This window comes from Parasteatoda tepidariorum, chromosome 5 (genome assembly GCF_043381705.1).
Source record: "Parasteatoda tepidariorum isolate YZ-2023 chromosome 5, CAS_Ptep_4.0, whole genome shotgun sequence".
Classification (NCBI taxonomy): Eukaryota; Metazoa; Arthropoda; class Arachnida; order Araneae; family Theridiidae; genus Parasteatoda; species Parasteatoda tepidariorum.
In genome coordinates, this window is record NC_092208.1 from 92,352,805 (window position 1) to 92,366,120 (window position 13,316).

Here is a 13,316-nt window from a genome sequence, read left to right on the forward strand (position 1 = left end):
TATATATATATGTGTGTGTGTGGCAATCATGAATTTATGAATTTGAATTTACTTTACTCTTTTAACTGCATGATTTGAATTGTTTTAAAATAAAAATAAAGTTAATGAGAGAAATCGTTTACCTGCAAATTACTTGTATTTATATCTTATTTAACAGGGTTTTTTTAAAAAAATTTTTTTATTCTGTTTGCTGCGACATTTGAAACCAAGAATTTCCCTATTGGTCAGCAATGTATTCCCTCTTCGGGAGTGGGGAGATGAGTGAAGGATGATTTGTTAGCAGTTATCACCTGGTTCGTCAAAATCAAAGAGTTTAATTTCTATGAGTGTAAAAGCATGTGGATGTAACCCGGATTTTTAATCTGTAGGAAAATAAGTACAGATTTTAAAAACCGGAACAACCAAAAGCAGAAGCACAATCTAACCGGGCAAAAAAATTTAAAACTAGAATGATGGGGTGAGGCGGAGAAAGACATCAATAGAGCTTAGCTGAGATGTTTGGATAGAATGATAGTGCATGTACGGCCCACAGACGCCCCAGAGACACGGGCTTTGGCTGATGTCCAAAAAAATTCTCATCCCGAGGATCGAGCCAACGGTCATTGCTTCCCTTCCCTCCCAACTCGATTTTCCTTGACGCGAGGGGATATTTTCTCATATTCTTTTTCTTAAAAATATATGTTCCCTATTCAATAAATTTCCCCCCCTACTTTTCAGAGGGAATTTTCATGGTTCGAAAAATAAATCCGAAATCTCTAAAGATCCATTACTAATTGAAGAGCGCGGTGGAAGAACGTGCCAAGAGACGCAGTTTAATAACACAATTTTCTCTTTTAAAAATATATTTTAGTCAGCTGCAATCATAAATTATTAATTTTTCCTGCCAAGTCTTCAGAGAAAAGCTGTTATGTAAAACTATGAGGGTAGGGAGAAAATTTTCATGGAGGTTAAGCCTGAATAAACACTCATAGTATATTCACAGGTAATTATTTAGGCTTAACTCTATCTAAGAATTTTTGTCTTCACCGAACTTTTTTTCCGGAAAAGTTTGGGTAAGTCTTCTGCCGTTATAGTTCATTTACGTCGCACTAAAGCTGCACAATGGACTATTGGCGACGATCTGGGAAACATCCCTGAGGATGATCCGAAGACATGCCCTCACAATTTTGATTCTCTGCAGAGGGGATGGCACCCCTGCTTCGGCAGCCCAACGACCTGCACGCGAAGTCGGGCACTTTACGGTAGAACAGTTTAACGAGAACCCATACCGCACACCCTTGGTCCCTACGCTGACTAATCCAAGTGGTCACCCACAGGCACACTGACCACAGCCAGTGATGCTCGACTTCGGTGATCTGCTGGAAGCCGTGTCTTAACGATCAGTCCACTGCGGAACTCTGAACTTGAGAGATACATATGGCTGGCGCGTTGCCATTTGTTTGATTCGATGTATGACATCGAAGCATTTTGTTTGCCCTCTTAACCATGTTACACGCTTTTGATACTTTCTCTTGATAGCAAGAAAACATTTTTCCATACTTTAGTTGGTATAATAGCCTTTTATTAAAATGCTAGTCTCAGCCTCTGCTTGATAGGAAAGAGAACAAAACTTTTTTTTTTCTTCTTCCTTTTGTCTTCAAACAAAGTGGCGGCATGTTACTATTCAAACATGATGTTATTTTTGTTGAAAGCACTCCCCTAATTCTTTTTACCCTGTTAACTTCTTGCATAATATTACCCATTATATTTTTTTTTCCTCATTTAACTTGTGGATATAATTTATTGACACCTTTGTCACAACATAAGGAAAAAATTATACTTATTTTATTAGAAAATATAAGCATGCATTGAAATTAACACTTATACAAATTCACTGAAAATTATTTCCTAAAATTTCAGAGTTTAAAACTAAACAAGAGGAGTGCAATAACATAGAAATTAATTCACACAACATTCTAACCACTTTCCAATTAGCCAATAACTGAAGAAACTTTCTCAGTGTCAAAACATAAAATAACAGGAAAGAAAGCAAGAAACAAGCACGTTGTAATAAGGGAAAAAAAGTAATTTAACACTAGAGTTCCTAAATGGTGTTCCCTGAGGTTCTGTAGAGGGGTTCCGAGAGTTTGAAATTTTTTTTTTAAACCTGCTTCTATTTTTGAAACCTGTAATTATATTGATAATCAATTAACTACCCATTATTTACTTAATATTTTCGTTATTTTTATAAAATAATTGTGAGAAGAAAGCTTGCGAAGAAAGAAAAACCAAATTTAAAAAAAATTCTAGTAACAATATTTTGAATTAATAATGAAAAGGACATATTTATGAAAAATTGCATTAGTATTTTGCTTAGAATGAAAATAATCACATTCAAAAAAAGAAGAAATATGTCTTTTTTAATAACAATTTTCAACGTTTATAACGGTCCTTTTTTCGTCTTTATTTCAAAGCAAACCAAGCTTTGGTTCATGTACATTCGGCTTATACAAACATTAAAATCAAATTAGAATGCCGCTTCAGAACTGAAAATCTAATTGTTTGACATAACAGTATTGATAAAACGATAACTATGAAAAAATTTTATTTTATTTTATAACCGTCGTTGAACAGCCGAGCCGACTTACGACTTCTCATGTTCAACTCCGTAGCCATGTCATTTTGAACCTAAGCCAGAAGACAAGGGAACTCCTGGATCAAGTATTGGGAGAAATTCGCCTTTTTGATGGAACTAACCCGTATTTGCGTTACATGAAGATGAAATCCACGAGAGGCTTCTACGGTTAACCTGACGGCAAGGGGACTCTAACCCATGATCAGTCTACCACTGAGAATATTTCACGTCACCACTGTGGTCGGTGCAAGCCGGATGCGGAATTCGAATCAACCCGCCATCGCTGGAATTCGAACCCGGTGCAGTTCGTTGGAAGGGGATCTATCGCCTGAGCTGTAGCGGCTCTTATTCATTCATTCAATATTTTCTAAATAGTTCGTAAAATTTCAATCATTCAATTTTTTTATTTATTTATAAATTTACTTATTAAGTCTTGAGGTTCCGCCAAAAGATGATCCATCGTTTAAGGTTCCATAGCTGAAAAATATCGGCAACTAATGGTTTAACCCAGGGATGGGCAAACTTTTTTGTTCGAGGGCAAAAAATCGAGAGAAAAAAGTTTGGTGGACGGAGTAAAAACTTCTAAAATAAAAAAATAAAAAAACGATATAGTACAAGTTTTAATTTACATATTTAATGAGATGAATGAAATTGCGATTTCATTTTTAAAAGTTCCTTATATTGAGGTTCGAAGTGAGAAGTGCTTATTTTAAGGAACGAGGCTAAATGCTTGTCTGTTAGTCTATTTCTAAAAGGATTTTTTCTAAGGTTCATAGTTGAAAACACTTGTTCACATATGTAAGATGAAGCAAACATAGCACTGATTTTCTGGGCATAAGATATTCAAATTTTGGAAACTAGCTTTTGGTAATGATTTGCAAAACTCAAACTTTGGCATGTTTAGAGACAACAATAGTGTGCAATCTTTCCATACGCAATAAATAATGTTAGAATTCGCACCGCAGAAAAACCCGCTCGTTGGAGCTTCAAATGCGCTGTTTGCAACATGTGAAGCATAATTCACCTATGTTAGATTCCATATGTCTGATCCTCGAGACAGACAAACGCTCGTTGGAGCTAATCTGTGGCTATTCTATACAAAACTTCTGCTTTCAACATTTTACCAATTGAAGCTGTCTGTCTTAACATCAATTCCACCAATAGAGAAAGTAAATAGGTCATCAGTACTTTGTGAAAAAAAAAAGAAAAAGATTGCTTTAAACAAAGTAATTTATGTATAATGTATCTTGTTTATATTCGCCACCGATCGGAAAGTTCGAATTCTATTCGCGGGCCGGATAAAACCTTCCGGTGGGCCAAAGTTGGCCCGCGGGCCGTAGTTTGGCCATCCCTGGCTTAACCCATAGAGGAAAAGGAACAAGTTCATCTTCCCTATTTTTTTTAACTATTGGTTAAACCACTTGTTTCCCTTTCCACTTTTTTCTTTTTAGCAAAGTTCTCATTGTCTCCCTATTGTCATTTTGTGTTTCGATAGGGTTCTTGTGAATGGAACCAAAAAAGTAGAGCATTAGAGCCACTGTCTGTGCTTTATTCGGGTTGTTTTGCTGCAGTCATTCGTACACAACATTTTCTTCATTTCTTCAAAAAAATGGAGGTTTAATTTTAAAAATATATTCATTGTGTGTCATAATACTTGAGTACGAAAAAAGTAGATTGAAATTGAATTATATAATATGTGTTGTATTAAAATGAAGAAGAACCCCGTTCAATATTTCGCCAAAACACGTCAAATATCACGAATGGTTTTAAAACGGCAGCTCACGGTTTTTAAAGAACCCCAAAAAGAAAAAAAATTGAATCCCGGAAATAAAAAAGAACGACATACTTCTCCTCTATTCCTGAGAAAAGGCAAGTCGATCTGGGAAAAAATAATAAAAGAATTCAATCAGTGAAAACTAGAGGTGAAGGAATAAAAAAATGAGACACACAAGGCGTCGCAATAAAATCGACTGGGAAAGGTTTTTCAACACTTTTATTTCTCCGGAGATTGGGGGACCCCTTTTTTTTTCTTTTCAACTTTTCATAGTTACTTCTCTTTGTTTCCTTTGTCACGTTCGAAAACTGTTTCGTCTAGCGAGGAAAATTAAGAAGAAAAAAAATGTAGTTATGAGAAGTAAGAAAAGAAAATAGAAATAATCTTGGTAAGTTTCTCGGTTTTCAAAAAAAAAAAAAAAAAAAATCGGATATTGCTCCTAAAAAAACACGGCAAAAAAAAAGAAAGAAAAAGAAAACACGACAGATTTATCCCTTTTTCTATCTATTTATTGTTTCTCTTAATTAAAAAATGAAGAAAAAGTCTGTAATAGCTGTAGTAATTACCATTTATATATATATGACGGAAAATGTGCTGTTTTTTTTTTATTGATCTCATTCGCCGCTTTTTTAGAGATTCCTTTTTTTGTTACTTCATTTTAATGAACGAAATTGCTCAGCCACATCATGTCGAGGCTTTTTGAAAATGCGAAGATTAGCATTGTAACGATTGTCTAGCTTGATCTCCAGACCTGAATCTCATACAGATTTTGCACACAATTTGCGGCGTTGATTTATTTCCATGCTCTTTACATGTAAGGAGATAACAGTTACCACCTTTAAGGCTCTGAAAATAATTAGCAGCATTGATACGCGATGTGACCACTGTCTTTCAGTTAGTGATGGCACATCCCTCCACAAAGCACACCCCAAGTCAACATTCTTGATGGTCACATCAAAACATTAAGATGGTTCAAGTTGGTTTCAGTGCGATTCATGATGGTCCAACATCATTTGATGGCCACCATCATCCAACATTTTCCATTCATGGTTTTTGGTATGCCAACACACTTCCATCATTCCATAATGGAAAATGTTACTTAAATACTATGATGGTCAACCATCAAGAGAAGTTTGATTCTCATGGACCAACAATCCATGATGATCCGTGATGGTGCCAACTATACATTGCCATGACGGTTTAATAATAATTATTGTTGATTCAGCAGGAACATAACATCAAAACAATTTTTTTTTTTTATGTTGGTCCATCAAAAATCAGTTCGAATTCCTACATTGAGGCGATGGCGGTACATAATGGTTCCAACATTTGATTTATAAGATGGAAATTTCTGATGGTTCAACATGAACAAGGTGATTTATATCATCAAAAATAAAATAGTTCATGATGGAATTATTGATGGTTACCATCAAGATAATGTTGGTTCATCAAAAATGTTGACTTGGGTCATTGATATGTTGTTTCCCCCGATAGTTTTTCCATATTAAACTGTGATGTCGTGTTATTTTTCTCCAAAGAAGTGACTTTTGTTTTAAGTAAACCTTTAAAAAAATTGTGTTTGAATTCATGTCATTTTCCATATCGCATTCAATGAAGAAGTGTTTAGTGCAAATTTATTCTAAATTTATTGTTTTTTTAAGATTATTCATTTTTAAACTAGACACAGAAAGCAGGTTGCACCTTTAATTTTGGAGGCAAGTATACTCGTGTAGAAAATAGTCATTTTCTAAAATTTTAAAACTGAATAAACCAGAACTCTCTCCCCTTGTTGCGACTCTGAATCTTATCTTCCTCGACGTGTTAAAGTCAAAATAATTGAATCTTTCTGTTAATGGATTTGAAATTTATTTCTTCTTACATTTTGCATCATTTATTCTCACTCAGCACAGTTTTTCCATCTTTCGGCCCTCCTCCCCTTATAGTTTCAAGTAATAAAGATCAAAATAAGCCGAAGCAACTGTTCTATTTTTTTTTTTTTTAATGTGTAAATTCCCTGACAGTTTTCTTAGGAAACAACAGAGGGAGAACAATTTTTTCTGAAACAATTGTCTCTTCTATTGTTTGATTCAAGAACTTTTCAGGGTGCAGAAAATTATGACAACAAACGAGTAGAGAATCGTCTCATCTAAGCTTTTCAGGGTGACAAACATTTCGTTAAAAAAGATAGAAAGGGGTTTACTTTTATCATTTTTTTTTTTTGCGAGTACAATGCCCTTAACGATTCGTTAATTTGTCAGAGAAAAATTTGGAAGCAAAAAATAGATTCCGTGATATAAGTAGCTTTATGAGGCTAAACAGTGGATAAAAAAATAATCAAGCATCATCATTCAACAGTCAACATTATCCCATTCTGATTCCAAATTTCTGAGTTATTTAATGATTTTTGCCAGCGATTTTCCATACCTAACTGTTGCAGTTTCCCAATAAGAAAGAAAGTGTATTTATATATGTTACCGGCAAATTTGAAATCCGGCATTCTACAGAATGCCTAGGCATTGTATATAATGCCTAAAACTAGCAGGCAATGTATGAAACGATTTATATTTCACACATTTCCTAGGCATTCTATAGAATGCCAAATGAGAAAGTATAAAATGCATCTCCGATTCGTTTCGTAATGTAATGAAATGTAATTCAAAATGCCATGTTGCAACAAGTAGGTTAATTTCTTATTTTTTTATATGAAAATTTTGTTCCCCTTAATAAGAAATGCATAAATTATGTTTTGTACAACTTTCATTTTTCTTTACCAATTCTGAAAAAAATTTTTTTAATGACACTTTCATTATTTTTTTTTGAGAAATGCACACCATTTACATAAAAACCTCATCAGGACGTTTATTTCATACTTTGCCTAATAGCATTGATCATTCTTTATGTCATTCTTTTCTCTCAATTTAGAATGCCTAGGTATTATGTACAATGCCTAGGAAAAGTATGTAATACTTCTCATATTTCATACCTTGCCTAAAAACATCCGGCATTATATACAATGTCTAGGCATTCTATAGAATGCCGGTATTTCATACTTTGCCGGTAACATATCTACGGCAAGAATACGATTATTACATTTCATGAAAAACAAAGCTTTTGAGCCGTTAGAGAGATTCAGTTAAAATTTAGCGGTATGTTGGAAGTTTTTTTTAAAGATCGAACACAATTTGTTGCTGTTGCTCACATTTCGGTTACGATGTCGAAATGTAGCGATTTTGTGCTTATCTTAAACTTATGTCATATGTAATTATAGTTGAGAAAATTTATAGACTTTACAATTGAAAACTTTGCTATCATTATTAAATGAAATTAAAAAATATATAAATAAGTTTTAAAAAATGGGTTTCACATGTAGTTATTTTTGGAAAAAGGGTCTAATAATGGCATGCAGTATAATGCAATCAATGACAATATAAGCAAAAAGTAAAACTAACGAAGAGGCTGAAAATTTTGACCACTCTACTGGATAAGAAACTTATTTCCCAAATTGCTGTTACATCTCATTATTCTCAGATTTAAAAAAAAAACATGAATTTTTTTATAGCAAAAAAAGGTATATGTAATTAGAGAAAATGCGTTTTTGCCTCGGATTTCGTAAATAAAAATACACTAATTAGTTTCATATTTAAGAGTTATTAAGTTTGTATTGCAACTAAATTCGAAAAAATCTGGTTATTATAACCAGAACTTATATATATTATAAGTCATTCAAGTTTTTTTTTCTGCATTGTACGTATGTGTATTTAGCAACGTGTATTTTATAATTTTTTTTTACTTTAAATGTACAAACTAAAATTATTTTAATGAAATAGATAATTGATTCTTTAATGTTTCATTATTTATGTTTTAGTAAAAACAGTCGAGTAAATATTTTAACGACACATAGTCTTAACCCACTTTCAATGAACGTTTAAAATTAGGGCATTCAATTCAATGTTCAAACCCTTTTTTTTAATTCATGCTTGATTAAAAAATTTTTTAACGTTAATCTTTTATTTATATAGAATTACTCCTTTACTCATCTTTAAAACACATTGCTTATTTATTTTATTTTATGTATTCTTATACAACATTTCTAAAAGGATTTTATTTTTAGAACTGTCGGATACATTTTAAAATATCAAAAACGTGAGCTATCATATTCTATATCATTCACATATCGCAACTAATGTTTAAATATTTTCGATAATGACTAAAAATTTTAAGTTAAAACTAATCTATTTAAACCATGATTTTAACAATTTTTTATGAATTTTTAAATACAATTACGAATTTTACTTTCAAAATTCTGATGTATGGATAAATATTTAAAAAAAAAAAAATCGAAACAGGGTACAATATTTTCGCATTTAAAACTTATATTGGGTATTAAAGTTACACAGCCTGCACATAATCTGTGCTTTATAAATTCTATTCGTATACAATTTTTACTGTAAATTTAGAAGCATAGAAAGGAATTAGAAAATAATATTTATTCCTAAATGAAATCATTTTCATAGTACTAACATAAACGTAATTTCAAACGATAATCTCTTGAAGAAAACAAAAATACTACTCCGGTTGCTCTAATTCTAAACTGAGAACAGGAAAGCAAACGATATTGATTACTACTTACATATCACGGGGAAGATTAAGTTTAATGGTTATGAGTCTATTTTTGTTGAAGCATGCATAAGTTGTGGTGATGGAAAAAGTTGAGCACCCCAGTAGAGGCAGTGATGAGCAAAATTTGGTTCTAAAAACGATTTTCGGCATCCCTTATCGTAGGTCTTCACCTGACAGCATGGAAGGATTACCTTTGAAGAAAATAACTACTAACGCCATCTATCGGCTGTTTAGAGCAACAATTGATCTTAGAAGTCAATGACACGCTCGATGTTGAGTGAAGAGAAAAGATGGGTTCCGCATATATTTTTAAATTTTGAACCATCAAAATAAAAAGTACTTCATCGAAATTTTTCTTGTATTTAACAATTTACAATCTGCAAAAATTAAATACATTATTGTTCCTCTTTATTCTTTTATTTTTGTCTAAATTAAATTAGAAAAAAAAAAAAAACTTAATCGTCTTTTCTCTTCTTATGGACAAATCAGAGTTATATTGAGTAAGAGAAATGACGGGTTGCATTAATGTTTTTCAATTTTAAACCTTCAAAATGAAAAGTTTATTGAAATTTCCCAGATATTTAATACTCTATAAAACTAGAAACATTTTCTATGCAAATACTGCAAAAAATCGAAACATTTTGTTACTTCTTTATTCCTTTTTTTGTCTAAAATAAATAGAAGAAAAGATTAACCTTATAATTTTCGTTTCTTTTGAACAAATAGTAAATTACCTATATTATAGTATATGACTTATACATTTATTCCATTATAAGTAACTTAATACTGATAAACTTTTTTGTCATCCTAACGTGTTACAATAGAAATACATAAAAATAATTATTTTCCATTCTTGAGTATTTCGCACGTGATTTTCAATAATGAACGGTTTCCAGTAGAGGAAAGATCTGTTGGAGAAACTGACATCGAGATGTTCATGGTTTATTAGTTGTGTACAATATATTCTTTAAAAAGTCATAGATGCACTACTTTTTTTTTAAGAAATGTTTTTTTTCTTTTCTTCCCTCGAGTAAAAGTCAACTCACCCGATCTTACCCCACTAGTAGGGTAAAACAGAGTACACATGTAAACTCTGTGGGTAATACTAAAATACTAATTATAGACTCTTTTAAATACTAGAATTTCGGCGAAAAAGCAACAGATAATTTTTTTTTATACATATATAAGCAGGGGTCTGTTTAGAAGAAATTCACAAAATATTTTAACTTGCAAACGGACCCTTCAGAAAATGATTTTTCTTTTTATCGAACCCTTCACAAATTTGTTTACATTCACTATTGTTTTGTTAATTGAATAAACCCTTCCCAGGGCAGAAAACAAGAAATTGAGTTTTGTCTTCGGCAGACGATTCTTCCATTATTCGTCCGAAATGAATATTCTGCGCTGAGCAGTATAGGCTAAATACCAAATATTTGTATGTTGCATCTCTAATTTAGAAGCAGCAATTGCTATTTATTTGTGAAAATTTAATTTTTTTAATTATAATTTTACAGTGCTCAGCATAATCTTGTATCTATTTACAATTTAAAAACTCCTTGAAAAAGTTTTTTTTTTGCAATAACCGGACCCTATTTGCCCAAATTCATAAAAGCAGGACCCTGGTTGAAAGAATGTGAGTATAGATGTATATATAGAGAAATTTTTAAAAATTCTTCCTATGATTCCTTTTTTTCTTCTTCCTAAGATACTTTTAAGATAAACATTTGTGTTCAGTAAAATGCTACTTTATTCATTTAGATTGAGTATATCGGTTTGAAGTATAAAATTCGAACAATATAGCTAAAATTCTTAATAATTTTTCAATTTACAAATCAAACTTTTGACCGGGAAAAGAATATTAATCAACATACATTTAAAAAAAGTTGCCACATATGGCTGCTGTTTGTAGGCCAATGTCTTCTTTCTTCTGCAGAGCTAAAAGCAGACTTTCCGCCTATATTTCTGTTTTGCTCTGCAGAACCCTTTCACCCACTGACATGCACTCGCAACGAATAACCTTTGACACAGCTAATTAAGAATTGCTCAATCATTCATAATAATTATAGATTTGCGTATATGCTTACCTCTACGATTTAAATTTACTTTTATAGGCTGGGGGACCGAATTTCGAAAAATACAACTTCTTCAGAATTCGATTTCTCGAGAAATATTTTGCTCAAATTTTGTATTTTGCTAATTTAAAATTGCATTCTTTCAAATGATGTAAAAATAATATACCTTCCTTACAATTCAAAAGTTTTTAGACTATTGTTAAATAATATAATATTTACTAAAGATTATATATTGCATGAAATTATAACTTCAGAAAAATGAATTTTATAATTGTATGCAAAATGTTTTTTAATTCGTTAAACAAATATTGGGATAGGGTGAAATACGCAAAAAGTAAGATTAACATTAAAGAATTTCGAACCGCGCTCCTGATCAACCAGATACTACTCCGTATATCTTGGGGTATGCTTAATCAGAGAAAGTACATCATTTTTATGTCCAATTTCCTAACTTAAAATATCGATTGCACTAATTAACCGCCATCAGGGAAATATGATCCCCTTAGTTTGGTTAGGAGAGCGATGGACTCAATCTTAATGGTTCTCAAATATGCTAATTAGTAGTAGTACTTACAATACGTTGAGTTGAGAAATCAAGCACAAGAAGGCATTTTCTCTGATTAACATACCTTTTTTTTTCCCATAGGATTTTGATTCCCGATCCAGAACAATATAAGGTGTAGTAGAGTCAATCTGGGAAATATGGTACTAATAGTTTGTTCAAGAGAGCGGTCGAAAGTTTGAACCTCTTTATATTAATTGTACTTTTTGCGTATTTCACCATATCTCAAACACTTTTTCAGTGAATTGAAAAAATTTTGCACACAATTATAAAATTCGTTTGTCAAAGATTTATTTTATTATTAAAGAATTATTTTTTTGCCCTGCAAAAAAATAAAGTTTAGTAAATATTTAACATTTTTAATTGTTTAATTTAATAATAGTCAGAAAAGTTTTGAACTGTAAGGTTTTTATTCATAATTTTAAAGTGTGTGCAAAATACAAAATTGGAGCGAAATCGGCTGAAAAGTTCTTGAAAAATCGTATTCTAAATATACGACTTTTCTAAAAGTTTACTTTCTCTTCAATAAAGACTTTTAAGAAGTGATTTTCATACACAATACATAATTTTAAATTTGTTTCCGTTTCATGAATGATGTATTTTCTGAAGACAAAATATTTAAAAAATGTTTCTTAATAAACGGAGTCAGAATTAAAGTTGAAGAATTGTGAGAATATTGCAAAATTCTTAAAATTGATAGATATTCAAAGCTAAAAAAAAATGAGATCTTGTTAATTTTATAATTGATAAGATCCAAAGACGTAGATTTCAAAAACTTTTTGTTTCCTTTGATGATGATATTTTCACTAAACGAAAAGAACAAAAAGAAAAACAAATTAAATGTGATATTTGTGATCAATATTACAGAAAATCACATTTAAGAAAAGATGAAAAGACCTAAAAAAAAGCCGTATTCAAGATGCTATCCAAGAGATTGAAACAGCTTTTGAAGCTAGATTGAAAACTTATTCCTTAAATAACATTTTTAATTTTAAGATTCCTTTAGATTTTTCAGACGTACGATTATGGATAAAATAAAAGATTTGGTTAATACCACAAGAGCTGAAACTAAACTATTTTATAAATTTGTAAGAAATGGAAATGAGATTTTTCATTCAAAACTATTAATGAAATAAAATTGAATGATTTAAATGAATATTATTATGAAGTAATTGATAAATTATTGAGAGAAATGAATGAGTTAGTTCAGAGATTGGCATATCAATGAAATTTATAATTCAGAACTCGGAAAACTTTCAAATATCTTCTTGGAATGCTAAATATACTCTCTTGTCGGATCATCAGAACTGAAAAATGAAATAAATGAGTTTGTATCGATAATAATGAATTCGACAAGAAATATTGATAACTGCTAATCAAATCAAGAAAAATTTTATATACTGAAATATCAATAGCATGAACCAATAGGTTTTGTTATTATATAATATAATATCTGAACATCAATATTATAAATATCCTGTTGTTTATAGAGGAAAAAACACTGCAAATATATTCTGCAAAACGTTAAAAGAAGAAATTGAAGAGATATAGAGCAAAATTAAACCACTTAATATGAGTAATAAAGAAGAAAAAGCATGAACCAATCAAAGGCATGAACCAATGGGTTTCGTTATTATATAATATAATATCTGAACATCAATATTATAAAGATCC

The 13,316-nt window shown here is 31.1% G+C and overlaps 1 protein-coding gene across 1 annotated transcript in view; it reads right to left on the reverse strand.

Annotated features, from left to right (window-relative positions):
• Positions 1-9,209, reverse strand: part of LOC107440808 (guanine nucleotide exchange factor DBS) — a 139,369-nt gene extending 130,160 nt beyond the window's left edge. The window contains exon 1 of the mRNA XM_071180809.1: positions 9,019-9,209. The gene's annotated coding sequence lies outside the window, so the exon portion shown is untranslated. The remainder of the gene's footprint in view (positions 1-9,018) is intronic.
• Positions 9,210-13,316: the final 4,107 nt, after the last annotated feature.